Source organism: Phyllobates terribilis, unplaced genomic scaffold (genome assembly GCF_046119375.1).
Source record: "Phyllobates terribilis strain yellow unplaced genomic scaffold, ASM4611937v1 Scaffold_693__1_contigs__length_808095, whole genome shotgun sequence".
NCBI classification, from domain to species: Eukaryota; Metazoa; Chordata; class Amphibia; order Anura; family Dendrobatidae; genus Phyllobates; species Phyllobates terribilis.
In genome coordinates this window covers 186,510-213,607 of record NW_027363453.1, presented here as the reverse complement: position 1 = coordinate 213,607, position 27,098 = coordinate 186,510, and the positions used below count along the sequence as shown (strand labels likewise).

The 27,098-nt window shown below is 45.8% G+C and overlaps 12 non-coding genes across 12 annotated transcripts; all 12 read left to right on the top strand.

Annotated features, from left to right (window-relative positions):
• Positions 1–840: 840 nt before the first annotated feature.
• Positions 841–1,031, top strand: LOC141235925 (U2 spliceosomal RNA). Its single transcript, XR_012301626.1, has one exon. It is a non-coding gene; the product is annotated as a U2 spliceosomal RNA (small nuclear RNA).
• Positions 1,032–2,143: 1,112 nt separating this feature from the next.
• LOC141235924 (U2 spliceosomal RNA) lies at positions 2,144–2,334 on the top strand. The gene has a single exon (XR_012301625.1). It is a non-coding gene; the product is annotated as a U2 spliceosomal RNA (small nuclear RNA).
• Positions 2,335–3,446: 1,112 nt separating this feature from the next.
• LOC141235923 (U2 spliceosomal RNA) lies at positions 3,447–3,637 on the top strand. Its single transcript, XR_012301624.1, has one exon. It is a non-coding gene; the product is annotated as a U2 spliceosomal RNA (small nuclear RNA).
• Positions 3,638–4,749: 1,112 nt separating this feature from the next.
• On the top strand, positions 4,750–4,940 carry LOC141235922 (U2 spliceosomal RNA). The gene has a single exon (XR_012301623.1). It is a non-coding gene; the product is annotated as a U2 spliceosomal RNA (small nuclear RNA).
• Positions 4,941–6,052: 1,112 nt separating this feature from the next.
• Positions 6,053–6,243, top strand: LOC141235921 (U2 spliceosomal RNA). The gene has a single exon (XR_012301622.1). It is a non-coding gene; the product is annotated as a U2 spliceosomal RNA (small nuclear RNA).
• A 1,111-nt stretch (positions 6,244–7,354) lies between these two features.
• LOC141235919 (U2 spliceosomal RNA) lies at positions 7,355–7,545 on the top strand. The gene has a single exon (XR_012301621.1). It is a non-coding gene; the product is annotated as a U2 spliceosomal RNA (small nuclear RNA).
• Positions 7,546–19,567: 12,022 nt separating this feature from the next.
• Positions 19,568–19,758, top strand: LOC141235918 (U2 spliceosomal RNA). The gene has a single exon (XR_012301620.1). It is a non-coding gene; the product is annotated as a U2 spliceosomal RNA (small nuclear RNA).
• A 1,112-nt stretch (positions 19,759–20,870) lies between these two features.
• Positions 20,871–21,061, top strand: LOC141235917 (U2 spliceosomal RNA). The gene has a single exon (XR_012301619.1). It is a non-coding gene; the product is annotated as a U2 spliceosomal RNA (small nuclear RNA).
• Positions 21,062–22,173: 1,112 nt separating this feature from the next.
• LOC141235915 (U2 spliceosomal RNA) lies at positions 22,174–22,364 on the top strand. Its single transcript, XR_012301617.1, has one exon. It is a non-coding gene; the product is annotated as a U2 spliceosomal RNA (small nuclear RNA).
• Positions 22,365–23,476: 1,112 nt separating this feature from the next.
• LOC141235914 (U2 spliceosomal RNA) lies at positions 23,477–23,667 on the top strand. Its single transcript, XR_012301616.1, has one exon. It is a non-coding gene; the product is annotated as a U2 spliceosomal RNA (small nuclear RNA).
• Positions 23,668–24,779: 1,112 nt separating this feature from the next.
• LOC141235913 (U2 spliceosomal RNA) lies at positions 24,780–24,970 on the top strand. The gene has a single exon (XR_012301615.1). It is a non-coding gene; the product is annotated as a U2 spliceosomal RNA (small nuclear RNA).
• Positions 24,971–26,082: 1,112 nt separating this feature from the next.
• LOC141236097 (U2 spliceosomal RNA) lies at positions 26,083–26,273 on the top strand. Its single transcript, XR_012301792.1, has one exon. It is a non-coding gene; the product is annotated as a U2 spliceosomal RNA (small nuclear RNA).
• Positions 26,274–27,098: the final 825 nt, after the last annotated feature.

Here is a 27,098-nt window from a genome sequence, read left to right as displayed (position 1 = left end):
TTTTGGAGCTTTCACCTAAATAACTACAGGTGGTGAGATAAGCTGCACAATATAATTGACCTTTCAGTATATTGTTGCACACACACCATCTATTTAGCAAATGCCCTTGTTATCAACAGCAGCCTTTTAAACTCACCTGAGCTAACAGGTATGTGCGCTGGTTACTCTGCTGCGCTTAAAATTTCTTTTTTGGTTTGCTACAATGCCTTTTCTGAAACGTTGTCTCCCTCTGCTGGAACACTGACTTCTTTCATTTAATGCCTGCAGACTATAAAAGAGAACCCAAGCCAAAAAGTTTGGTTGATTAGTCTGTGGCATTCTGTTAAACTGTTGCTTATGGCGGTCTCTGTGAGCTTCTCAGCGACATTCAGCCAGCCAGGTATCCTGCCTGCAGTAGATGGAATGTGGCAATGGAACGCTGGCTGCGCGTGTCATAATAGGCTCTGAGCCTTTATATACCTGCGCACAGCAGCAGCCACCTTCAGTCTGCTGCTGGACAGCCAGCAGCAGCAGCAGAATAGGTAAGTAATCAGCAGCCCTCCTGCTAAGGGTAGACAGCTGCTCGTTCCACCCCACCCCCCGCCTTAATTGGTTCTCCTCCCTTCCAACGGTGTTGAGGCGGGTGGGAACAGCAGGGGGTGAAGGTGCTGTGTTTAAAGAGGTGGAGTTATGCAGATCTAAAACGCGTGGATTGCAGCAGCAGCAAGCTGAAAAGTGCAGGCATGTAAGGGATCTAGAGGTTGACAACATGTCTTCTTAACGGGAGTCCAGGAGCTCATCTCCACAAATGGACTTTTCAGGATCCTTGGGTGGCTCCGTAGTTCGAAACCAATTCTGGTTATCGCTTCTCGGCCTTTTGGCTAAGATCAAGTGTAGTATCTGTTCTTATCAGTTTAATATCTGATACGTCCCCTATCTGGGGACCATATATTAAATGGATTTTTAGAACAGGGAGATGGAAAAAGAGCTTGCTCTGTCCACTCCACGCATTGACCTGGTATTGCAGTATCTCCAGGACCGGTGCACCCCTTCTTTAATGCAGTTTCTAAAATCAGAAAGAATTGAATTCAATGTTTTTTGTTCATTTTGCTTGTCTGTCGGATTTTGGGATGGACTCTTTGGCTTTGCTTTTCTTCTCCTCATTGGATTTTTCATGTTCAAAGTTGCAGAAGCCAGATTACAAGCTCATTTTGGTTCAACTTCAGCAACTGTGCATTGCATTGCCATGTAATGTAATGCAATGCTATCTTTCTAGCTCTCCCTTTTTACTTCCTTTTGGATAAACAGACATATTAGGCAAGCATTTTGGAGCTTTCACCTAAATAACTACAGGTGGTGAGATAAGCTGCACAATATAATTGACCTTTCAGTATATTGTTGCACACACACCATCTATTTAGCAAATGCCCTTGTTATCAACAGCAGCCTTTTAAACTCACCTGAGCTAACAGGTATGTGCGCTGGTTACTCTGCTGCGCTTAAAATTTCTTTTTTGGTTTGCTACAATGCCTTTTCTGAAACGTTGTCTCCCTCTGCTGGAACACTGACTTCTTTCATTTAATGCCTGCAGACTATAAAAGAGAACCCAAGCCAAAAAGTTTGGTTGATTAGTCTGTGGCATTCTGTTAAACTGTTGCTTATGGCGGTCTCTGTGAGCTTCTCAGCGACATTCAGCCAGCCAGGTACCCTGCCTGCAGTAGATGGAATGTGGCAATGGAACGCTGGCTGCGCGTGTCATAATAGGCTCTGAGCCTTTATATACCTGCGCACAGCAGCAGCCACCTTCAGTCTGCTGCTGGACAGCCAGCAGCAGCAGCAGAATAGGTAAGTAATCAGCAGCCCTCCTGCTAAGGGTAGACAGCTGCTCGTTCCACCCCACCCCCCGCCTTAATTGGTTCTCCTCCCTTCCAACGGTGTTGAGGCGGGTGGGAACAGCAGGGGGTGAAGGTGCTGTGTTTAAAGAGGTGGAGTTATGCAGATCTAAAACGCGTGGATTGCAGCAGCAGCAAGCTGAAAAGTGCAGGCATGTAAGGGATCTAGAGGTTGACAACATGTCTTCTTAACGGGAGTCCAGGAGCTCATCTCCACAAATGGACTTTTCAGGATCCTTGGGTGGCTCCGTAGTTCGAAACCAATTCTGGTTATCGCTTCTCGGCCTTTTGGCTAAGATCAAGTGTAGTATCTGTTCTTATCAGTTTAATATCTGATACGTCCCCTATCTGGGGACCATATATTAAATGGATTTTTAGAACAGGGAGATGGAAAAAGAGCTTGCTCTGTCCACTCCACGCATTGACCTGGTATTGCAGTATCTCCAGGACCGGTGCACCCCTTCTTTAATGCAGTTTCTAAAATCAGAAAGAATTGAATTCAATGTTTTTTGTTCATTTTGCTTGTTTGTCGGATTTTGGGATGGACTCTTTGGCTTTGCTTTTCTTCTCCTCATTGGATTTTTAATGTTCAAAGTTGCAGAAGCCAGATTACAAGCTCATTTTGGTTCAACTTCAGCAACTGTGCATTGCATTGCCATGTAATGTAATGCAATGCTATCTTTCTAGCTCTCCCTTTTTACTTCCTTTTGGATAAACAGACATATTAGGCAAGCATTTTGGAGCTTTCACCTAAATAACTACAGGTGGTGAGATAAGCTGCACAATATAATTGACCTTTCAGTATATTGTTGCACACACACCATCTATTTAGCAAATGCCCTTGTTATCAACAGCAGCCTTTTAAATTCACCTGAGCTAACAGGTATGTGCGCTGGTTACTCTGCTGCGCTTAAAATTTCTTTTTTGGTTTGCTACAATGCCTTTTCTGAAACGTTGTCTCCCTCTGCTGGAACACTGACTTCTTTCATTTAATGCCTGCAGACTATAAAAGAGAACCCAAGCCAAAAAGTTTGGTTGATTAGTCTGTGGCATTCTGTTAAACTGTTGCTTATGGCGGTCTCTGTGAGCTTCTCAGCGACATTCAGCCAGCCAGGTATCCTGCCTGCAGTAGATGGAATGTGGCAATGGAACGCTGGCTGCGCGTGTCATAATAGGCTCTGAGCCTTTATATACCTGCGCACAGCAGCAGCCACCTTCAGTCTGCTGCTGGACAGCCAGCAGCAGCAGCAGAATAGGTAAGTAATCAGCAGCCCTCCTGCTAAGGGTAGACAGCTGCTCGTTCCACCCCACCCCCCGCCTTAATTGGTTCTCCTCCCTTCCAACGGTGTTGAGGCGGGTGGGAACAGCAGGGGGTGAAGGTGCTGTGTTTAAAGAGGTGGAGTTATGCAGATCTAAAACGCGTGGATTGCAGCAGCAGCAAGCTGAAAAGTGCAGGCATGTAAGGGATCTAGAGGTTGACAACATGTCTTCTTAACGGGAGTCCAGGAGCTCATCTCCACAAATGGACTTTTCAGGATCCTTGGGTGGCTCCGTAGTTCGAAACCAATTCTGGTTATCGCTTCTCGGCCTTTTGGCTAAGATCAAGTGTAGTATCTGTTCTTATCAGTTTAATATCTGATACGTCCCCTATCTGGGGACCATATATTAAATGGATTTTTAGAACAGGGAGATGGAAAAAGAGCTTGCTCTGTCCACTCCACGCATTGACCTGGTATTGCAGTATCTCCAGGACCGGTGCACCCCTTCTTTAATGCAGTTTCTAAAATCAGAAAGAATTGAATTCAATGTTTTTTGTTCATTTTGCTTGTTTGTCGGATTTTGGGATGGACTCTTTGGCTTTGCTTTTCTTCTCCTCATTGGATTTTTCATGTTCAAAGTTGCAGAAGCCAGATTACAAGCTCATTTTGGTTCAACTTCAGCAACTGTGCATTGCATTGCCATGTAATGTAATGCAATGCTATCTTTCTAGCTCTCCCTTTTTACTTCCTTTTGGATAAACAGACATATTAGGCAAGCATTTTGGAGCTTTCACCTAAATAACTACAGGTGGTGAGATAAGCTGCACAATATAATTGACCTTTCAGTATATTGTTGCACACACACCATCTATTTAGCAAATGCCCTTGTTATCAACAGCAGCCTTTTAAACTCACCTGAGCTAACAGGTATGTGCGCTGGTTACTCTGCTGCGCTTAAAATTTCTTTTTTGGTTTGCTACAATGCCTTTTCTGAAACGTTGTCTCCCTCTGCTGGAACACTGACTTCTTTCATTTAATGCCTGCAGACTATAAAAGAGAACCCAACCCAAAAAATTTGGTTGATTAGTCTGTGGCATTCTGTTAAACTGTTGCTTATGGCGGTCTCTGTGAGCTTCTCAGCGACATTCAGCCAGCCAGGTATCCTGCCTGCAGTAGATGGAATGTGGCAATGGAACGCTGGCTGCGCGTGTCATAATAGGCTCTGAGCCTTTATATACCTGCGCACAGCAGCAGCCACCTTCAGTCTGCTGCTGGACAGCCAGCAGCAGCAGCAGGAGAGGTAAGTAATCAGCAGCCCTCCTGCTAAGGGTAGACAGCTGCTCGTTCCACCCCACCCCCCGCCTTAATTGGTTCTCCTCCCTTCCAACGGTGTTGAGGCGGGTGGGAACAGCAGGGGGTGAAGGTGCTGTGTTTAAAGAGGTGGAGTTATGCAGATCTAAAACGCGTGGATTGCAGCAGCACCAAGCCGAAAAGTGCAGGCATGTAAGGGATCTAGAGGTTGACAACATGTCTTCTTAACGGGAGTCCAGGAGCTCATCTCCACAAATGGACTTTTCAGGATCCTTGGGTGGCTCCGTAGTTCGAAACCAATTCTGGTTATCGCTTCTCGGCCTTTTGGCTAAGATCAAGTGTAGTATCTGTTCTTATCAGTTTAATATCTGATACGTCCCCTATCTGGGGACCATATATTAAATGGATTTTTAGAACAGGGAGATGGAAAAAGAGCTTGCTCTGTCCACTCCACGCATTGACCTGGTATTGCAGTATCTCCAGGACCGGTGCACCCCTTCTTTAATGCAGTTTCTAAAATCAGAAAGAATTGAATTCAATGTTTTTTGTTCATTTTGCTTGTTTGTCGGATTTTGGGATGGACTCTTTGGCTTTGCTTTTCTTCTCCTCATTGGATTTTTCATGTTCAAAGTTGCAGAAGCCAGATGACAAGCTCATTTTGGTTCAACTTCAGCAACTGTGCATTGCATTGCCATGTAATGTAATGCAATGCTATCTTTCTAGCTCTCCCTCTTTACTTCCTTTTGGATAAACAGACATATTAGGCAAGCATTTTGGAGCTTTCACCTAAATAACTACAGTTGGTGAGATAAGCTGCACAATATAATTGACCTTTCAGTATATTGTTGCACACACACCATCTATTTAGCAAATGCCCTTGTTATCAACAGCAGCCTTTTAAACTCACCTGAGCTAACAGGTATGTGCGCTGGTTACTCTGCTGCGCTTAAAATTTCTTTTTTGGTTTGCTACAATGCCTTTTCTGAAACGTTGTCTCCCTCTGCTGGAACACTGACTTCTTTCATTTAATGCCTGCAGACTATAAAAGAGAACCCAACCCAAAAAGTTTGGTTGATTAGTCAGTGGCATTCTGTTAAACTGTTGCTTATGGCGGTCTCTGTGAGCTTCTCAGCGACATTCAGCCAGCCAGGTATCCTGCCTGCAGTAGATGGAATGTGGCAATGGAACGCTGGCTGCGCGTGTCATAATAGGCTCTGAGCCTTTATATACCTGCGCACAGCAGCAGCCACCTTCAGTCTGCTGCTGGACAGCCAGCAGCAGCAGCAGGAGAGGTAAGTAATCAGCAGCCCTCCTGCTAAGGGTAGACAGCTGCTCGTTGCACCCCACCCCCCGCCTTAATTGGTTCTCCTCCCTTCCAACGGTGTTGAGGCGGGTGGGAACAGCAGGGGGTGAAGGTGCTGTGTTTAAAGAGGTGGAGTTATGCAGATCTAAAACGCGTGGATTGCAGCAGCAGCAAGCCGAAAAGTGCAGGCATGTAAGGGATCTAGAGGTTGACAACATGTCTTCTTAACGGGAGTCCAGGAGCTCATCTCCACAAATGGACTTTTCAGGATCCTTGGGTGGCTCCGTAGTTCGAAACCAATTCTGGTTATCGCTTCTCGGCCTTTTGGCTAAGATCAAGTGTAGTATCTGTTCTTATCAGTTTAATATCTGATACGTCCCCTATCTGGGGACCATATATTAAATGGATTTTTAGAACAGGGAGATGGAAAAAGAGCTTGCTCTGTCCACTCCACGCATTGACCTGGTATTGCAGTATCTCCAGGACCGGTGCACCCCTTCTTTAATGCAGTTTCTAAAATCAGAAAGAATTGAATTCAATGTTTTTTTTTCATTTTGCTTGTTTGTCGGATTTTGGGATGGACTCTTTGGCTTTGCTTTTCTTCTCCTCATTGGATTTTTCATGTTCAAAGTTGCAGAAGCCAGATTACAAGCTCATTTTGGTTCAACTTCAGCAACTGTGCATTGCATTGCCATGTAATGTAATGCAATGCTATCTTTCTAGCTCTCCCTTTTACTTCCTTTTGGATAAACAGACATATTAGGCAAGCATTTTGGAGCTTTCACCTAAATAACTACAGGTGGTGAGATAAGCTGCACAATATAATTGACCTTTCTGTATATTGTTGCACACACACCATCTATTTAGCAAATGCCCTTGTTATCAACAGCAGCCTTTTAAACTCACCTGAGCTAACAGGTATGTGCGCTGGTTACTCTGCTGCGCTTAAAATTTCTTTTTTGGTTTGCTACAATGCCTTTTCTGAAACGTTGTCTCCCTCTGCTGGAACACTGACTTCTTTCATTTAATGCCTGCAGACTATAAAAGAGAACCCAACCCAAAAAGTTTGGTTGATTAGTCTGTGGCATTCTGTTAAACTGTTGCTTATGGCGGTCTCTGTGAGCTTCTCAGCGACATTCAGCCAGCCAGGTATCCTGCCTGCAGTAGATGGAATGTGGCAATGGAACGCTGGCTGCGCGTGTCATAATAGGCTCTGAGCCTTTATATACCTGCGCACAGCAGCAGCCACCTTCAGTCTGCTGCTGGACAGCCAGCAGCAGCAGCAGGAGAGGTAAGTAATCAGCAGCCCTCCTGCTAAGGGTAGACAGCTGCTCGTTGCACCCCACCCCCCGCCTTAATTGGTTCTCCTCCCTTCCAACGGTGTTGAGGCGGGTGGGAACAGCAGGGGGTGAAGGTGCTGTGTTTAAAGAGGTGGAGTTATGCAGATCTAAAACGCGTGGATTGCAGCAGCAGCAAGCCGAAAAGTGCAGGCATGTAAGGGATCTAGAGGTTGACAACATGTCTTCTTAACGGGAGTCCAGGAGCTCATCTCCACAAATGGACTTTTCAGGATCCTTGGGTGGCTCCGTAGTTCGAAACCAATTCTGGTTATCGCTTCTCGGCCTTTTGGCTAAGATCAAGTGTAGTATCTGTTCTTATCAGTTTAATATCTGATACGTCCCCTATCTGGGGACCATATATTAAATGGATTTTTAGAACAGGGAGATGGAAAAAGAGCTTGCTCTGTCCACTCCACGCATTGACCTGGTATTGCAGTATCTCCAGGACCGGTGCACCCCTTCTTTAATGCAGTTTCTAAAATCAGAAAGAATTGAATTCAATGTTTTTTGTTCATTTTGCTTGTTTGTCGGATTTTGGGATGGACTCTTTGGCTTTGCTTTTCTTCTCCTCATTGGATTTTTCATGTTCAAAGTTGCAGAAGCCAGATTACAGCTCATTTTGGTTCAACTTCAGCAACTGTGCATTGCATTGCCATGTAATGTAATGCAATGCTATCTTTCTAGCTCTCCTTTTTACTTCCTTTTGGATAAACAGACATATTAGGCAAGCATTTTGGAGCTTTCACCTAAATAACTACAGGTGGTGAGATAAGCTGCACAATATAATTGACCTTTCAGTATATTGTTGCACACACACCATCTATTTAGCAAATGCCCTTGTTATTAGAGATGAGCGTTGTTCTACTCGAACTGTTCGCCAATCTCAAATTCGAGCTGTTTTGGGCGGTGTTCGAGCCGGTCGGCGAACACGAACAATTTGAGAAAAATTCGGCTGTTCGAGGTTATGTTCGATAACTGTTCGTGCACCAAAATCATAACTGGATTTTTTCTCAGTAATGATGAAAATTAATGTTAATACGCAGTTTGAGTGTACAGCGGGGCGGGGGGAGGGGCAGGGGATGGATCTCTGCAGGAACAATGAAGATCTCCATTTTTTTTTCTCTTTCCCGCATTTGCAGTGGGGAGGTGCAATCTGTCAGCCTATCAGCAGCGCACACACGGAGCGAAGTGCTTTTTTTCACACAAGCAAGGGCATGTGTGATTGGCAGTGTATGTCACATGTCCTTGCCCTATAAGACCAAGCCATTTTCCCCGTCGCCACCATTTTCTCACTGCTGCAGCTGCGTGTTAGACGGCACCGCTGTTGCTGTGTGCGCTATACCTTGTTAATTTCAAGCCAATTTTCGCACAAATATACAGATAGCTTGGGAGTAGGGAATAGTTGCGATTGCAGTCCTTTTAAGGACTAGGTTACAGCATTTCCTACGACTTTTATCAGGCAGGTCTGTGCTCTTAAATAGATAGATTGTGGGAGTAAAGACTAATTGTAATTGGAGTCCTTTTCAGGACTAGGTTACATCAGTTCCTATCAGTTTTTGCCAGGCAGGTCTGTGCCAGTGCTGTGCAAGTTTTTTTCACAGCATTTGGCTGAATCTAGCAAAGCTAATCCTTTTTGGCCTATTGCAGAGTGTGTTAATCAGTGGAGTAGCCTATCTGTGTTGCAAGATATACCACCTGTGTATAGAATACCAATTTTTTTACTGCACCTAGTAAAGTAAAATCTTTTGGGCATAGCATCATTCTATTAGTCCATCTATACTGACCTCCATCAGGTTGCAAACTGAATATAATTTTTTTCTGCATCTAGCTCTGAAAAAATATTTGGGCTTCTAGCAGTGTGTGGGACTTGTTCTATTAGTCCTTCTATACTGACCTCCAGCAGGTTGCAAATTGAATATAATTTTTTTCTGCATCTAGCTCTGAAAAAATATTTGGGCTTCTAGCGGTGTGTGGGACTTGGTCTATTAGTCCATCTATACTGACCTCCATCAGGTTGCAAATTAAAAATAATTTTTTTCTGCATCTAGCTCTGAAAAAATATTTGGGCTTCTAGCAGTGTGTGGGACTTGGTCTATTAGTCCATCTATACTGACCTCCATCAGGTTGCAAATTAAAAATAATTTTTTTCTTCATTTATCTCTGAAAAAATATTTGGGCTTCTAGCAGCGTGTGGGACTTGTTCTATTAGTCCATCTATACTGACCTCCATCAGGTTGCAAATTAAAAATAATTTTTTTCTGCATCTAGCTCTGAAAAAATATTTGGGCTTCTAGCAGTGTGTGGGACTTGGTCTATTAGTCCATCTATACTGACCTCCATCAGGTTGCAAATTAAAAATAATTTTTTTCTTCATTTATCTCTGAAAAAATATTTGGGCTTCTAGCAGCGTGTGGGACTTGTTCTATTAGTACATCTATACTGACCTCCATCAGGTTGCAAATTAAAAATAATTTTTTTCTGCATCTAGCTCTGAAAAAATATTTGGGCTTCTAGCAGTGTGTGGGACTTGGTCTATTAGTCCATCTATACTGACCTCCATCAGGTTGCAAATTAAAAATAATTTTTTTCTTCATTTATCTCTGAAAAAATATTTGGGCTTCTAGCAGCGTGTGGGACTTGTTCTATTAGTCCATCTATACTGACCTCCATCAGGTTGCAAATTAAAAATAATTTTTTTCTGCATCTAGCTCTGAAAAAATATTTGGGCTTCTAGCAGTGTGTGGGACTTGGTCTATTAGTCCATCTATACTGACCTCCATCAGGTTGCAAATTAAAAATAATTTTTTTCTGCATCTAGCTCTGAAAAAATATTTGGGCTTCTAGCAGTGTGTGGGACTTGGTCTATTAGTCCATCTATACTGACCTCCATCAGGTTGCAAATTAAAAATAATTTTTTTCTTCATTTAGCTCTGAAAAAATATTTGGGCTTCTAGCAGTGTGTGGGACTTGTTCTATTAGTCCTTCTATACTGACCTCCAGCAGGTTGCAAATTGAATATAATTTTTTTCTGCATCTAGCTCTGAAAAAATATTTGGGCTTCTAGCGGTGTGTGGGACTTGGTCTATTAGTCCATCTATACTGACCTCCATCAGGTTGCAAATTAAAAATAATTTTTTTCTGCATCTAGCTCTGAAAAAATATTTGGGCTTCTAGCGGTGTGTGGGACTTGGTCTATTAGTCCATCTATACTGACCTCCATCAGGTTGCAAATTAAAAATAATTTTTTTCTGCATCTAGCTCTGAAAAAATATTTGGGCTTCTAGCAGTGTGTGGGACTTGGTCTATTAGTCCATCTATACTGACCTCCATCAGGTTGCAAATTGAATAAAAAAATTTTCTGCATCTAGCTCTGAAAAAATATTTGGGCTTCTAGCGGTGTGTGGGACTTGGTCTATTAGTCCATCTATACTGACCTCCATCAGGTTGCAAATTAAAAATAATTTTTTTCTGCATCTAACCCAGCCAATAGTTTTGGCCTAATACCACAGTTTGGCCACTCAGCTCTGCTCGGTTACCATCCATTGTTTTTTTGTGCAAACAACTCCAGAGTTGTGAATTAGTTAACCACCAAAATGAGTGGAAAAAGGCCTGCTGCTGGTGGAAAGGGGAATAGGCGTGTTGGGAAGGGGAAAAAAGGTTGTGTCCGTGGGGTAGGTGCAGAAGAAAGACCATCTTCCAGCCAAACTAAAATGTCTACTTCTTTTAGCGGACAATGTGATAAGATCCCTTTCTTACGGCCACGCCAATCGCTACAAATTCCAGATGAGGCACAAAAACAGCAGGTGCTTCAACGGATATCAAGTGCTCCTTTAAGTGGGCTCTCCTCCACATCAACTTCAACATCACAAATACTCCAGTCCTCAAAGGTGTCACCCAAATCGCACTTGCTTCCTCACAGCTCCCAAATCTCCAGCTGCCCGTCTGAGTATGAGGTAGAACAGATGGTTGAGTCTGCAGAGCTGTTTACTCATACTATAGCCTGGGAATCAGAGGTCGACTCCAGCGCTTCTGTGAATCCAGACGAGGAAATGATCTGCACTGATGCCCAGAATCTTTATGAGTCGGATCCAGGACCAGACGCAGAAGGTTCTGACCATAATGTAGACCCTCATTCCCAAACTGTAACTCCTGTTGGTGGAGACAATGAGGAAGACGATGATAAGACTCAAATACCTGATTGGAGCGACAACTTTAGTTTTTTGTCAGGGCAGGAACAGGTTGGCTCTGAGGACGACGGGTGTGATAACGCACAGGGTGATGATGATGAGGTCGGAGATCCCACTTACTGTCAACCCACAGTCAGCCAAGAGATGAGGTCAGCAGAGGAGGTGGAGGAAGATGCTAGTGACGACGAGGTCAGGTTGCGCCTTCCTGGACAGAGACGTAGTACTGGAAGCACGTCAACAACTGCATCCTCAAACACAACTCTGCCTCTCACCACAAGTCGTGGTGGCTGTTCAGGTCGCATGGGTGCTAAGCCTTGCATAGCCTGGGCATTTTTTCAGATCGATAAAGATGACCCAACTCGTGTTATCTGTAACATTTGTCAGCAAAAGCTAAGTAGAGGCCAAAAAATACATAGTTTGAGTACTTCATGCATGAACCGGCACATGGACATGAAGCATAAGTTGCAGTGGGAAGCTCAGTGTGCTACAATGCGGTCTAGCCGGCCGGGCCAACCACCGTCTGCCATATCTTGTGCATCCGCGGCCTCTTCATCCTCTGTGACTGGGGGGACAGCAGTCACACCTGTTTTGGGGCGCAGACCTGCCACCTCTTTACCCGCAACAGCCAGCGTGATTGGCAGGTCATCATTTTCTTTGGAGGTGGTAACACCAGCTGGTCTTGAGCGCTGTCCGACATCGATAGCACCACCTTTGGATCAAGGCAACCTAACATGTCCGCCTGCATCTTCCTCACAGACCGGCAGTTTGCCGGGGACACCCTTATCAACCCCGTCTAAGCACAATAGCCAGCCCTCGGTCCCTCAGATGTGGACAAGTAAAAGACCATTTCCTCCTAGCCATGAGAAAGCTAAGAGGTTGAATTTCACCATCTGCAAGCTCTTGGCTACAGAAATGCTGCCTTTCCGCCTGGTGGACACAGAGGATTTTCGAGACCTTATGTCCGTCGCAGTGCCCCAGTACCAGATGCCCAGTCGGCACTACTTCTCAAAGAAAGGTGTGCCTGCGCTCCACCAGCATGTCGCACACAACATCACCGCTTCTTTGAGAAACTCTGTGTGTGACAGGGTGCATTTCACCACAGACACTTGGACGAGTAGGCATGGACAGGGGCGTTACATGTCGCTGACTGGGCACTGGGTAACTATGGTGACAGCAGGACAAGGGGCTGCTGTCCAAGTCTTGCCGTCCCCACGAGTTGTGCGTCAATCCTCTTTATGTCATTTTTCCTCCACTGCTTCTGCCTCCTCAACCTCCTCTCGGTCTTCCACCTGCACCCAAAGCCTGTCTGGTCATGCCACAAGCTTTCTAACTGCGCAGAAGGGATCCTGCACACCTCCTTACTATGCTGGCAGTAGGGCTCAACGTCATCAGGCGGTTTTTACATTGAAATGTCTGGGAAATGTGAGTCACACAGCTGAGGAGTTGTGGCCAGCTCTGGAGAACCAATTTCATGAATGGTTGTCTCCACTGGACCTGAAACCAGGGAAGGCCGTGTGCGACAATGCTGCAAACCTGGGTGCGGCCCTTCGCCGGGGCAATGTCACACACGTGCCTTGTATGGCTCACGTGTTGAACCTGGTTGTCCAGCAATTTTTAGCCCACTATCCCAGACTAGATGGCCTTCTGCAGAGGGCACGGTCGCTGTGTGCTCACTTCCGCCGTTCGCATCCCGCAGCTCAGCGACTTACATCTCTACAGAAGTCGTTGGGCCTGCCACTTCACCGGCTAAAATGCGATGTGCCTACCCGGTGGAATTCAACTCTGCACATGTTGCAGCGACTGTGGCAGCACCGACAAGCCCTGGTGCAATACGTTCTGATGTATAGCCTGGGCCAACGAGATTCAGAGGTGGGGCAAATCACGCTGGAGGAGTGGTCTCAGATCAGGGACCTATGCACCCTTCTGCACAGTTTTGAAATGGCGACGAAGATGTTTAGTGCTGACGATGCCATTATCAGCATGACTATTCCGGTGATTTACATGCTGGAGCACATGTTAAACAGAATTCGGAGTAAGGTGGTGGCACAAGAGGAGGTGGAGGAAGTAGAGGAGGAGGAGTTGTATGCGGAAGGGCTAACATCTGCAAGGTCCAGACGGTTGGCAGCACCAAGGCGGCAGGCATGTGAGGGTGGGGGAGATGATTTTACCAGGGCGCATGGTAGCAGCCAAACTAGTGAGGAAGGTGCAGGAGCCCAGGAAGAAGTGGAGGACGAACTGATGGAAGACTCATCAGATGAGGGAGACCTTGATCACATTTCTGTTGTGCGAGGTTGGGGGGAGAGGACAGAGGAAGGAAGCATGATTGCTACCTCGCCACCAACACAACAGGGACTTGGTGCTCCTGGATGCGCAACACACATGAGTGCCTTCTTGCTGCACTACCTGCAACATGACCCTCGAATTGTGAGAATTAGAAATAATCCTGACTACTGGGTTGCCACACTGTTAGATCCCCGGTACAAAAGTAAATTTGCAGAAATTATTCCTGCCATAGAAAGGGATGCACGCATGCAGGAGTATCAGCAGAGACTGTTGCAGAATCTTACATGTGCTTTTCCACAAAATACCAGTGGTGCACGTAGTGAATCTCACAGTTCCAACTTGCCAACCGTGGGACCGTCAAGTGTTCAGCACTCAAACCGTAACAGAACCACAGTATCTGCTGGTAACATCAATTTTGCGGAATCATTTCACCACTTTTTTAGCCCATCCTTTGCAAGGCCACAGGAGACAAGAAGTCTGACACATAGTCAACGCCTAGAGACGATGGTACAGGAGTATCTCCAAGTAAACATTGAAGCCACGACTGTGTCACTGGACCCTTGCTCTTTTTGGGCTTCCAATCTGGATAAATGGCCGGAGCTAGCCACTTACGCCTTGGAGATCTTGTCATGCCCCGCAGCCAGCGTTCTGTCTGAACGTGTGTTCAGCGCTGCTGGTGGTGTGCTGACAGATAAGCGCACGCGGCTCTCCACTGATAATGTAGACAGACTCACGTTCATAAAGATGAACAAATCATGGATCCGAAACGACTTTTCTACCCCTGTGTCATCCTGGGGAGAGTAAAAGCTTGATGATTGGTTAAAATCACCCTACCAACCGTTTTAAGCTTTCAAATTACTAATCATGTTTATCTGTATCTTGACTGGAAAATAATTTGGGCTTTGTAGCAGTGTGCAGCACTGATCCTATTAGGCCATCTATAATAAGCTTCACCAGATTTAAAATTAAAAATAATTTTTAGCTGCATCTAGCCCGGAAAATAATTTTGGGGCTCCGAGATGCGCAAGACACATAAGTGCCTTCTTGCTGCACTACCTGCAGCATGACCCTCATATTGTCAGAATTCGAAGTAATCATGACTACTGGGTTGCCACACTCTTAGATCCCCCAAACTTTTCGATCAACCTTTTCATTTTAATAAAGACCAAAAAAATGGTCATTTTTGAAATTATAAGCATTAGCAGGTTGTTAGAAACTGAAATCAAACAGTTTTCAACTCAAAACTTTATTCTAGGTGATGTTACATTTTCACATAGGACCCCTTGTTCGAAAGGAGCTTCTGAACTCTCTCGTCCATTGAATTTGTCAGGTTTTGGATGGTTTCTGCTTCAATTGTTTTGCATGAGGACAGAATACCCTCCCAGAGCTGTTGCTTAGATGTGAACTGCCTCCCGCCATCATAGACACTCCTTTTAATGATGCTCCAAAGGTTCTGAATGGGGTAGAGGTCAGGGGAGCATGGGGGTCACACCATAAGTTTGTCCCCTTTTATGCCCATATCAGCCAGAGATGCAGATGTTTTATGTGCAGCATGAGATGGTGCATTATCATGCAGAAAAATGATCTTGCTGTGAAATACACGGTTCTTCTTCTTGAACCATGGCAGGAAGTGCTGTTTGAGAAAATCCACATACATTATGGAGATCATCTTTAGCGCCTTCAGGGATCCTAAAGGGGCCGACAATCTCTCTCCCCATGATTCCAGCCCAAAACATTACTCCACCTCCTCCTTGTTGGCGCTGTAGCCGTGTTTGCGTGGGGTGTCCATCAACCAGCCATCCTCCACTCCATTCATCTGGACCATCGAGCGCTGCACGGCACTCATCCGTGAACAAAACAGTTTTGAAATCAGTCTTCATGTAATGTTTGGCCCACTGGAGCCGTTTCTGCTTGTGTGAAGTGGATAGAGGAGGTCGACAGGATGGCATATGCACAGCTGCAAACCTCTGAAGGACCCTGCATCTTGTTGTTCGGGGGACGTTGGAGGCACAAGCAGCTTCAAAAACTTGTCTGCTGCTATGACAAGGCTTTTTTGCCGCTGCTGTTTCAACCTGACGTAATTGCCTGTAGGAAAGAGTCCTCAATTTGCCCTTATCAGCACGCACACGTGTGTACTGTGAATCAGCTACATACTTCTTGATTGCCAAGACACTTCATCCTGATCATCGCACAATGTTGATTGTAGTCATGCCTTGACCTAAACACTCCACAATTTGTTGCTTCTCAGCAGCCGACACATCCTTTTTCTTTCCCATTTTGGCAGAAAATGTAGGCTGCTTAATAATGTGAGAGAGCCTTCTTAAGTAGTCTTGCCTTTCATTGGACACACCTGCCAAACTAATTAGCACAGGTGTCTGCAATTGCTTACAGTGATATAAAGAGCCCTGACACACATCACCATCAATGAGTTTAACTGACAAACAAACAAATTCTTCCCTTATCACTCCTAAACACTTTTTGCATAATAATTTGGAACGCGGTGTACATGTGCTTTTCCACAAAACACCAGTGGTTCACGTAGTGAATCTTACAGTTCTAACTTGCCAACCGTGGTCTGTATGGAATTGTTCAATAAAGGGCTCAAAATTAAGATAACATACATGGGAGAGGTCTCTATGAATAGGAATTCCTAAGTATTTGATACCCTGTGAGGGCCAGGCAAAGGGAAAGTTGGACTGGATGGAATCCTATATGGATTTAGGGAGGGAGACATCGAGGGCCTCAGACTTCGCTGCATTGATTTTAAAATTTTACCATGTAACAAAGTGATCTATTTCAGCCATAACAGCAGGGATGGATATATGTGATTGAGTGATATATACTAGGACATCATCAGCAAATAGAGAGCACTTGTACTCGGTGCCTCCCACCTCAATCCACCTAATATTGGGGTTATGGCGAATTGATGAGAGCAGGTGCTCCGTCACTAGGATGTATAAGAGAGGGGACAGAGGACATCCCTGCCTTGTCCCATTGGTGATTGTGAAAGGTGATGAAAATGTTCTAACGCACCCCCTGGGCCTTGGGACACCCGGAGCCGGACCCTTTTTGGTGGATGCTGGTGGTTGTAGTCTTCGTGGCGGCGATCCGGTTCCGTGGCTCAGGGCGGTCAAACCAGTGGCGGAACTATTTATGTGGTTTTGATGTTTAAATGTCCGACTACGCCACCCGTGGATTGCGGTCAGAGTGAACCGCCGCTACAGGGCAGACCGCTAAGGCTGGTGTTGTGGGTGCAGCAGAGCGTAGCATAACTCCCCACGGGAGGAGTATAGCCTCAGGGCAGTGTATGCGGAGGATGGGGGTGATGGTGCAGGGCAGCAGCAGTAACGACACGGAGTCAGTGATGCAGTTCAGGGCCTTTACTCACAGTTCTTATTATCCAGACCACGTCTGCAGGTAACGGCTGCCCACGTCGTACTGTGCTCACCAGGTGAGGGGCTCAGGCAACTCCCAGATAACTTTGGAGCGCTTCACAGGACCCCCTTTGTGTGTCCTTTGTCTGGCCTTTCTTACCAACACTTCTGTCCGGCTGCCTCGGGCCTCCTCTTGGTAAACTTGGCGCCAGTTTCCCTGACCCTATGTGGTGCCTTCCTTGCGGGTGGAGCAAGGGGCTGCGCCACATAAAATGTCAGAGCCTCCGGTTTCTAGCTGAGGGTCGTTTCCTGCCTCCACTAGTTCGGGGACCGGTCTCCCCCTTTGGCCTGACCCCTCCACGCAGGTGGATTCGGGCGTGCGGTGGCGACTCGCCCGTCCGCACCCCTGGGATCCCTTCATTCCTCGATCCTGGAGCCTTCTCCGCTCCTCTTCCTTCCTTCTCCCTCTTGCAGGCCTGGGCCTCTGTTACTAGGCCCGCCTCCGGAGCAGAGCTCATGCAGAGCCCCTGCTCCCTGCCACTTCTGCTCAGACTTCTCTGCACTGAACTAAGATGGTGCCCACCTTTTATACTCCCTTCTCAATGCACCCAGGAACTGCTTCCTCCCTGCTCCTGCACTGCAGGGTTCCCCTTCCTCAGTGTTCCCTCCCCCCACTCCAGCCAGGGACAGGGACTGTCGTGCCCATCTCAGGGGCATATTGGTCGCCCTGCCCCACGGCAATGTGGTGTAATGCATGCAGGTGTCGGGTCCTGATCCACACTCCATCCTTATCTGAGAGTGAGATATCACACCTCTGGGTGAGGTGCAATACGTCTGTAGCAACCGAGCCCTCGGTGCTACAGTTCCATTTATCTTCAGCCTAGGTGACGTATTGTGATACAGGGCCGTGATTTTGGCTATAAAAGGGTCCCCTAGACCCCTACCCCAAGCTTTTTAAGAGAATCATATATGGCGTGCCAGGAGACTCTATGGAATGCTTTCTCAGCATCCAACGAGAGTATCTACTTACAAATTTTTAACTGCATCTAGCCCAGGAAATACTTTGTGCCTAGTAGCAGTGTCTGCTAGTCAGCGGATTATCCCGGCTGTTAAGCAAGCTACACCACCTGTAGTTTGGACACTTAATTTTTTCAAAGGAAATGCTTCGGGACCACGGGATACTTAGTGAAGAGCATCAGGAGGCACCCCAAGGCATAGGGGCTGGGACTGGCACTAGGATGCCTTGCGGTGGACAGCCGAGCTCGATCCTTATAAAAGCTTTTTAACTGCAGCAGCTTTAGTGGACGCTACTGGAGCTGGAATTACGCGGCTGCTGGCATGAGACTTGCCCTCCAATAGATCCTTGTAAATGGATTTAAAGTGTATTCATTCAAATTAGAGGGACAATTTAAATTAAAAAGCTTAGAGCTGCCTCCACCACAGGGGGGCTCTCTCGACCCACCAGCGGACAGGCACCAGTATTGGGAGAGTGGGGCTGGCCGTCAGGGTTCACCGCGGCTCTGGCACAAACCCGGCGACACGGAGGTGGCACGGGCAGGAGCGGACTGGCCGTCTCGGCTTCTCACTTTTTGGATTTTAGAAGGGCATGACATGCCTATATCTGTGTCTCCCCCTCCTTTTACTCCTCCACCTCTTTTCTTTTCGCATGACTATATGTACTTGTCACTTTTCCATGTGTTAGTTGTGTCTTCTGAGCAGTTTGTCAGCTTTTGGACACCTTTGAAGGTGTTTTCTATGTGTTTCTATGTGTTTTTGTTTGCCTGCCATTGGTTTTAACTGTGTTCGAAGGTGTTCGACGAACAGTTCGACGAACAGTTCGGCGAACACACGGGTGTTCGACGAACCGAACCGAACTCGAACACTACGGGGGTGGCTCAACACTACTTGTTATCAACAGCAGCCTTTTAAACTCACCTGAGCTAACAGGTATGTGCGCTGGTTACTCTGCTGCGCTTAAAATTTCTTTTTTGGTTTGCTACAATGCCTTTTCTGAAACGTTGTCTCCCTCTGCTGGAACACTGACTTCTTTCATTTAATGCCTGCAGACTATAAAAGAGAACCCAACCCAAAAAGTTTGGTTGATTAGTCTGTGGCATTCTGTTAAACTGTTGCTTATGGCGGTCTCTGTGAGCTTCTCAGCGACATTCAGCCAGCCAGGTATCCTGCCTGCAGTAGATGGAATGTGGCAATGGAACGCTGGCTGCGCGTGTCATAATAGGCTCTGAGCCTTTATATACCTGCGCACAGCAGCAGCCACCTTCAGTCTGCTGCTGGGCAGCCAGCAGCAGCAGCAGGAGAGGTAAGTAATCAGCAGCCCTCCTGCTAAGGGTAGACAGCTGCTCGTTCCACCCCACCCCCCGCCTTAATTGGTTCTCCTCCCTTCCAACGGTGTTGAGGCGGGTGGGAACAGCAGGGGGTGAAGGTGCTGTGTTTAAAGAGGTGGAGTTATGCAGATCTAAAACGCGTGGATTGCAGCAGCAGCAAGCCGAAAAGTGCAGGCATGTAAGGGATCTAGAGGTTGACAACATGTCTTCTTAACGGGAGTCCAGGAGCTCATCTCCACAAATGGACTTTTCAGGATCCTTGGGTGGCTCCGTAGTTCGAAACCAATTCTGGTTATCGCTTCTCGGCCTTTTGGCTAAGATCAAGTGTAGTATCTGTTCTTATCAGTTTAATATCTGATACGTCCCCTATCTGGGGACCATATATTAAATGGATTTTTAGAACAGGGAGATGGAAAAAGAGCTTGCTCTGTCCACTCCACGCATTGACCTGGTATTGCAGTATCTCCAGGACCGGTGCACCCCTTCTTTAATGCAGTTTCTAAAATCAGAAAGAATTGAATTCAATGTTTTTTGTTCATTTTGCTTGTTTGTCGGATTTTGGGATGGACTCTTTGGCTTTGCTTTTCTTCTCCTCATTGGATTTTTCATGTTCAAAGTTGCAGAAGCCAGATTACAAGCTCATTTTGGTTCAACTTCAGCAACTGTGCATTGCATTGCCATGTAATGTAATGCAATGCTATCTTTCTAGCTCTCCCTTTTTACTTCCTTTTGGATAAACAGACATATTAGGCAAGCATTTTGGAGCTTTCACCTAAATAACTACAGGTGGTGAGATAAGCTGCACAATATAATTGACCTTTCAGCATATTGTTGCACACACACCATCTATTTAGCAAATGCCCTTGTTATCAACAGCAGCTTTTTAAACTCACCTGAGCTAACAGGTATGTGCGCTGGTTACTCTGCTGCGCTTAAAATTTCTTTTTTGGTTTGCTACAATGCCTTTTCTGAAACGTTGTCTCCCTCTGCTGGAACACTGACTTCTTTCATTTAATGCCTGCAGACTATAAAAGAGAACCCAACCCAAAAAGTTTGGTTGATTAGTCTGTGGCATTCTGTTAAACTGTTGCTTATGGCGGTCTCTGTGAGCTTCTCAGCGACATTCAGCCAGCCAGGTATCCTGCCTGCAGTAGATGGAATGTGGCAATGGAACGCTGGCTGTGCGTGTCATAATAGGCTCTGAGCCTTTATATACCTGCGCACAGCAGCAGCCACCTTCAGTCTGCTGCTGGACAGCCAGCAGCAGCAGCAGGAGAGGTAAGTAATCAGCAGCCCTCCTGCTAAGGGTAGACAGCTGCTCGTTCCACCCCACCCCCCGCCTTAATTGGTTCTCCTCCCTTCCAATGGTGTTGAGGCGGGTGGGAACAGCAGGGGGTGAAGGTGCTGTGTTTAAAGAGGTGGAGTTATGCAGATCTAAAACGCGTGGATTGCAGCAGCAGCAAGCCGAAAAGTGCAGGCATGTAAGGGATCTAGAGGTTGACAACATGTCTTCTTAACGGGAGTCCAGGAGCTCATCTCCACAAATGGACTTTTCAGGATCCTTGGGTGGCTCCGTAGTTCGAAACCAATTCTGGTTATCGCTTCTCGGCCTTTTGGCTAAGATCAAGTGTAGTATCTGTTCTTATCAGTTTAATATCTGATACGTCCCCTATCTGGGGACCATATATTAAATGGATTTTTAGAACAGGGAGATGGAAAAAGAGCTTGCTCTGTCCACTCCACGCATTGACCTGGTATTGCAGTATCTCCAGGACCGGTGCACCCCTTCTTTAATGCAGTTTCTAAAATCAGAAAGAATTGAATTCAATGTTTTTTGTTCATTTTGCTTGTTTGTCGGATTTTGGGATGGACTCTTTGGCTTTGCTTTTCTTCTCCTCATTGGATTTTTCATGTTCAAAGTTGCAGAAGCCAGATTACAAGCTCATTTTGGTTGAACTTCAGCAACTGTGCATTGCATTGCCATGTAATGTAATGCAATGCTATATTTCTAGCTCTCCCTTTTTACTTCCTTTTGGATAAACAGACATATTAGGCAAGCATTTTGGAGCTTTCACCTAAATAACTACAGGTGGTGAGATAAGCTGCACAATATAATTGACCTTTCAGTATATTGTTGCACACACACCATCTATTTAGCAAATGCCCTTGTTATCAACAGCAGCTTTTTAAACTCACCTGAGCTAACAGGTATGTGCGCTGGTTACTCTGCTGCGCTTAAAATTTCTTTTTTGGTTTGCTACAATGCCTTTTCTGAAACGTTGTCTCCCTCTGCTGGAACACTGACTTCTTTCATTTAATGCCTGCAGACTATAAAAGAGAACCCAACCCAAAAAGTTTGGTTGATTAGTCTGTGGCATTCTGTTAAACTGTTGCTTATGGCGGTCTCTGTGAGCTTCTCAGCGACATTCAGCCAGCCAGGTATCCTGCCTGCAGTAGATGGAATGTGGCAATGGAACGCTGGCTGCGCGTGTCATAATAGGCTCTGAGCCTTTATATACCTGCGCACAGCAGCAGCCACCTTCAGTCTGCTGCTGGACAGCCAGCAGCAGCAGCAGGAGAGGTAAGTAATCAGCAGCCCTCCTGCTAAGGGTAGACAGCTGCTCGTTCCACCCCACCCCCCGCCTTAATTGGTTCTCCTCCCTTCCAACGGTGTTGAGGCAGGTGGGAACAGCAGGGGGTGAAGGTGCTGTGTTTAAAGAGGTGGAGTTATGCAGATCTAAAACGCGTGGATTGCAGCAGCAGCAAGCCGAAAAGTGCAGGCATGTAAGGGATCTAGAGGTTGACAACATGTCTTCTTAACGGGAGTCCAGGAGCTCATCTCCACAAATGGACTTTTCAGGATCCTTGGGTGGCTCCGTAGTTCGAAACCAATTCTGGTTATCGCTTCTCGGCCTTTTGGCTAAGATCAAGTGTAGTATCTGTTCTTATCAGTTTAATATCTGATACGTCCCCTATCTGGGGACCATATATTAAATGGATTTTTAGAACAGGGAGATGGAAAAAGAGCTTGCTCTGTCCACTCCACGCATTGACCTGGTATTGCAGTATCTCCAGGACCGGTGCACCCCTTCTTTAATGCAGTTTCTAAAATCAGAAAGAATTGAATTCAATGTTTTTTGTTCATTTTGCTTGTTTGTCGGATTTTGGGATGGACTCTTTGGCTTTGCTTTTCTTCTCCTCATTGGATTTTTCATGTTCAAAGTTGCAGAAGCCAGATTACAAGCTCATTTTGGTTCAACTTCAGCAACTGTGCATTGCATTGCCATGTAATGTAATGCAATGCTATCTTTCTAGCTCTCCCTTTTTACTTCCTTTTGGATAAACAGACATATTAGGCAAGCATTTTGGAGCTTTCACCTAAATAACTACAGGTGGTGAGATAAGCTGCACAATATAATTGACCTTTCAGTATATTGTTGCACACACACCATCTATTTAGCAAATGCCCTTGTTATCAACAGCAGCTTTTTAAACTCACCTGAGCTAACAGGTATGTGCGCTGGTTACTCTGCTGCGCTTAAAATTTCTTTTTTGGTTTGCTACAATGCCTTTTCTGAAACGTTGTCTCCCTCTGCTGGAACACTGACTTCTTTCATTTAATGCCTGCAGACTATAAAAGAGAACCCAACCCAAAAAGTTTGGTTGATTAGTCTGTGGCATTCTGTTAAACTGTTGCTTATGGCGGTCTCTGTGAGCTTCTCAGCGACATTCAGCCAGCCAGGTATCCTGCCTGCAGTAGATGGAATGTGGCAATGGAACGCTGGCTGCGCGTGTCATAATAGGCACTGAGCCTTTATATACCTGCGCACAGCAGCAGCCACCTTCAGTCTGCTGCTGGACAGCCAGCAGCAGCAGCAGGAGAGGTAAGTAATCAGCAGCCCTCCTGCTAAGGGTAGACAGCTGCTCGTTCCACCCCACCCCCCGCCTTAATTGGTTCTCCTCCCTTCCAACGGTGTTGAGGCAGGTGGGAACAGCAGGGGGTGAAGGTGCTGTGTTTAAAGAGGTGGAGTTATGCAGATCTAAAACGCGTGGATTGCAGCAGCAGCAAGCCGAAAAGTGCAGGCATGTAAGGGATCTAGAGGTTGACAACATGTCTTCTTAACGGGAGTCCAGGAGCTCATCTCCACAAATGGACTTTTCAGGATCCTTGGGTGGCTCCGTAGTTCGAAACCAATTCTGGTTATCGCTTCTCGGCCTTTTGGCTAAGATCAAGTGTAGTATCTGTTCTTATCAGTTTAATATCTGATACGTCCCCTATCTGGGGACCATATATTAAATGGATTTTTAGAACAGGGAGATGGAAAAAGAGCTTGCTCTGTCCACTCCACGCATTGACCTGGTATTGCAGTATCTCCAGGACCGGTGCACCCCTTCTTTAATGCAGTTTCTAAAATCAGAAAGAATTGAATTCAATGTTTTTTGTTCATTTTGCTTGTTTGTCGGATTTTGGGATGGACTCTTTGGCTTTGCTTTTCTTCTCCTCATTGGATTTTTCATGTTCAAAGTTGCAGAAGCCAGATTACAAGCTCATTTTGGTTCAACTTCAGCAACTGTGCATTGCATTGCCATGTAATGTAATGCAATGCTATCTTTCTAGCTCTCCCTTTTTACTTCCTTTTGGATAAACAGACATATTAGGCAAGCATTTTGGAGCTTTCACCTAAATAACTACAGGTGGTGAGATAAGCTGCACAATATAATTGACCTTTCAGTATATTGTTGCACACACACCATCTATTTAGCAAATGCCCTTGTTATCAACAGCAGCCTTTTAAACTCACCTGAGCTAACAGGTATGTGCGCTGGTTACTCTGCTGCGCTTAAAATTTCTTTTTTGGTTTGCTACAATGCCTTTTCTGAAACGTTGTCTCCCTCTGCTGGAACACTGACTTCTTTCATTTAATGCCTGCAGACTATAAAAGAGAACCCAACCCAAAAAGTTTGGTTGATTAGTCTGTGGCATTCTGTTAAACTGTTGCTTATGGCGGTCTCTGTGAGCTTCTCAGCGACATTCAGCCAGCCAGGTATCCTGCCTGCAGTAGATGGAATGTGGCAATGGAACGCTGGCTGCGCGTGTCATAATAGGCTCTGAGCCTTTATATACCTGCGCACAGCAGCAGCCACCTTCAGTCTGCTGCTGGACAGCCAGCAGCAGCAGCAGGAGAGGTAAGTAATCAGCAGCCCTCCTGCTAAGGGTAGACAGCTGCTCGTTCCACCCCACCCCCCGCCTTAATTGGTTCTCCTCCCTTCCAACGGTGTTGAGGCGGGTGGGAACAGCAGGGGGTGAAGGTGCTGTGTTTAAAGAGGTGGAGTTATGCAGATCTAAAACGCGTGGATTGCAGCAGCAGCAAGCCGAAAAGTGCAGGCATGTAAGGGATCTAGAGGTTGACAACATGTCTTCTTAACGGGAGTCCAGGAGCTCATCTCCACAAATGGACTTTTCAGGATCCTTGGGTGGCTCCGTAGTTCGAAACCAATTCTGGTTATCGCTTCTCGGCCTTTTGGCTAAGATCAAGTGTAGTATCTGTTCTTATCAGTTTAATATCTGATACGTCCCCTATCTGGGGACCATATATTAAATGGATTTTTAGAACAGGGAGATGGAAAAAGAGCTTGCTCTGTCCACTCCACGCATTGACCTGGTATTGCAGTATCTCCAGGACCGGTGCACCCCTTCTTTAATGCAGTTTCTAAAATCAGAAAGAATTGAATTCAATGTTTTTTGTTCATTTTGCTTGTTTGTCGGATTTTGGGATGGACTCTTTGGCTTTGCTTTTCTTCTCCTCATTGGATTTTTCATGTTCAAAGTTGCAGAAGCCAGATTACAAGCTCATTTTGGTTCAACTTCAGCAACTGTGCATTGCATTGCCATGTAATGTAATGCAATGCTATCTTTCTAGCTCTCCCTTTTTACTTCCTTTTGGATAAACAGACATATTAGGCAAGCATTTTGGAGCTTTCACCTAAATAACTACAGGTGGTGAGATAAGCTGCACAATATAATTGACCTTTCAGTATATTGTTGCACACACACCATCTATTTAGCAAATGCCCTTGTTATCAACAGCAGCCTTTTAAACTCACCTGAGCTAACAGGTATGTGCGCTGGTTACTCTGCTGCGCTTAAAATTTCTTTTTTGGTTTGCTACAATGCCTTTTCTGAAACGTTGTCTCCCTCTGCTGGAACACTGACTTCTTTCATTTAATGCCTGCAGACTATAAAAGAGAACCCAACCCAAAAAGTTTGGTTGATTAGTCTGTGGCATTCTGTTAAACTGTTGCTTATGGCGGTCTCTGTGAGCTTCTCAGCGACATTCAGCCAGCCAGGTATCCTGCCTGCAGTAGATGGAATGTGGCAATGGAACGCTGGCTGTGCGTGTCATAATAGGCTCTGAGCCTTTATATACCTGCGCACAGCAGCAGCCACCTTCAGTCTGCTGCTGGACAGCCAGCAGCAGCAGCAGGAGAGGTAAGTAATCAGCAGCCCTCCTGCTAAGGGTAGACAGCTGCTCGTTCCACCCCACCCCCCGCCTTAATTGGTTCTCCTCCCTTCCAACGGTGTTGAGGCGGGTGGGAACAGCAGGGGGTGAAGGTGCTGTGTTTAAAGAGGTGGAGTTATGCAGATCTAAAACGCGTGGATTGCAGCAGCAGCAAGCCGAAAAGTGCAGGCATGTAAGGGATTTAGAGGTTGACAACATGTCTTCTTAACGGGAGTCCAGGAGCTCATCTCCACAAATGGACTTTTCAGGATCCTTGGGTGGCTCCGTAGTTCGAAACCAATTCTGGTTATCGCTTCTCGGCCTTTTGGCTAAGATCAAGTGTAGTATCTGTTCTTATCAGTTTAATATCTGATACGTCCCCTATCTGGGGACCATATATTAAATGGATTTTTAGAACATGGAGATGGAAAAAGAGCTTGCTCTGTCCACTCCACGCATTGACCTGGTATTGCAGTATCTCCAGGACCGGTGCACCCCTTCTTTAATGCAGTTTCTAAAATCAGAAAGAATTGAATTCAATGTTTTTTGTTCATTTTGCTTGTTTGTCGGATTTTGGGATGGACTCTTTGGCTTTGCTTTTCTTCTCCTCATTGGATTTTTCATGTTCAAAGTTGCAGAAGCCAGATTACAAGCTCATTTTGGTTCAACTTCAGCAACTGTGCATTGCATTGCCATGTAATGTAATGCAATGCTATCTTTCTAGCTCTCCCTTTTTACTTCCTTTTGGATAAACAGACATATTAGGCAAGCATTTTGGAGCTTTCACCTAAATAACTACAGGTGGTGAGATAAGCTGCACAATATAATTGACCTTTCAGTATATTGTTGCACACACACCATCTATTTAGCAAATGCCCTTGTTATCAACAGCAGCCTTTTAAACTCACCTGAGCTAACAGGTATGTGCGCTGGTTACTCTGCTGCGCTTAAAATTTCTTTTTTGGTTTGCTACAATGCCTTTTCTGAAACGTTGTCTCCCTCTGCTGGAACACTGACTTCTTTCATTTAATGCCTGCAGACTATAAAAGAGAACCCAACCCAAAAAGTTTGGTTGATTAGTCTGTGGCATTCTGTTAAACTGTTGCTTATGGCGGTCTCTGTGAGCTTCTCAGCGACATTCAGCCAGCCAGGTATCCTGCCTGCAGTAGATGGAATGTGGCAATGGAACGCTGGCTGCGCGTGTCATAATAGGCTCTGAGCCTTTATATACCTGCGCACAGCAGCAGCCACCTTCAGTCTGCTGCTGGACAGCCAGCAGCAGCAGCAGGAGAGGTAAGTAATCAGCAGCCCTCCTGCTAAGGGTA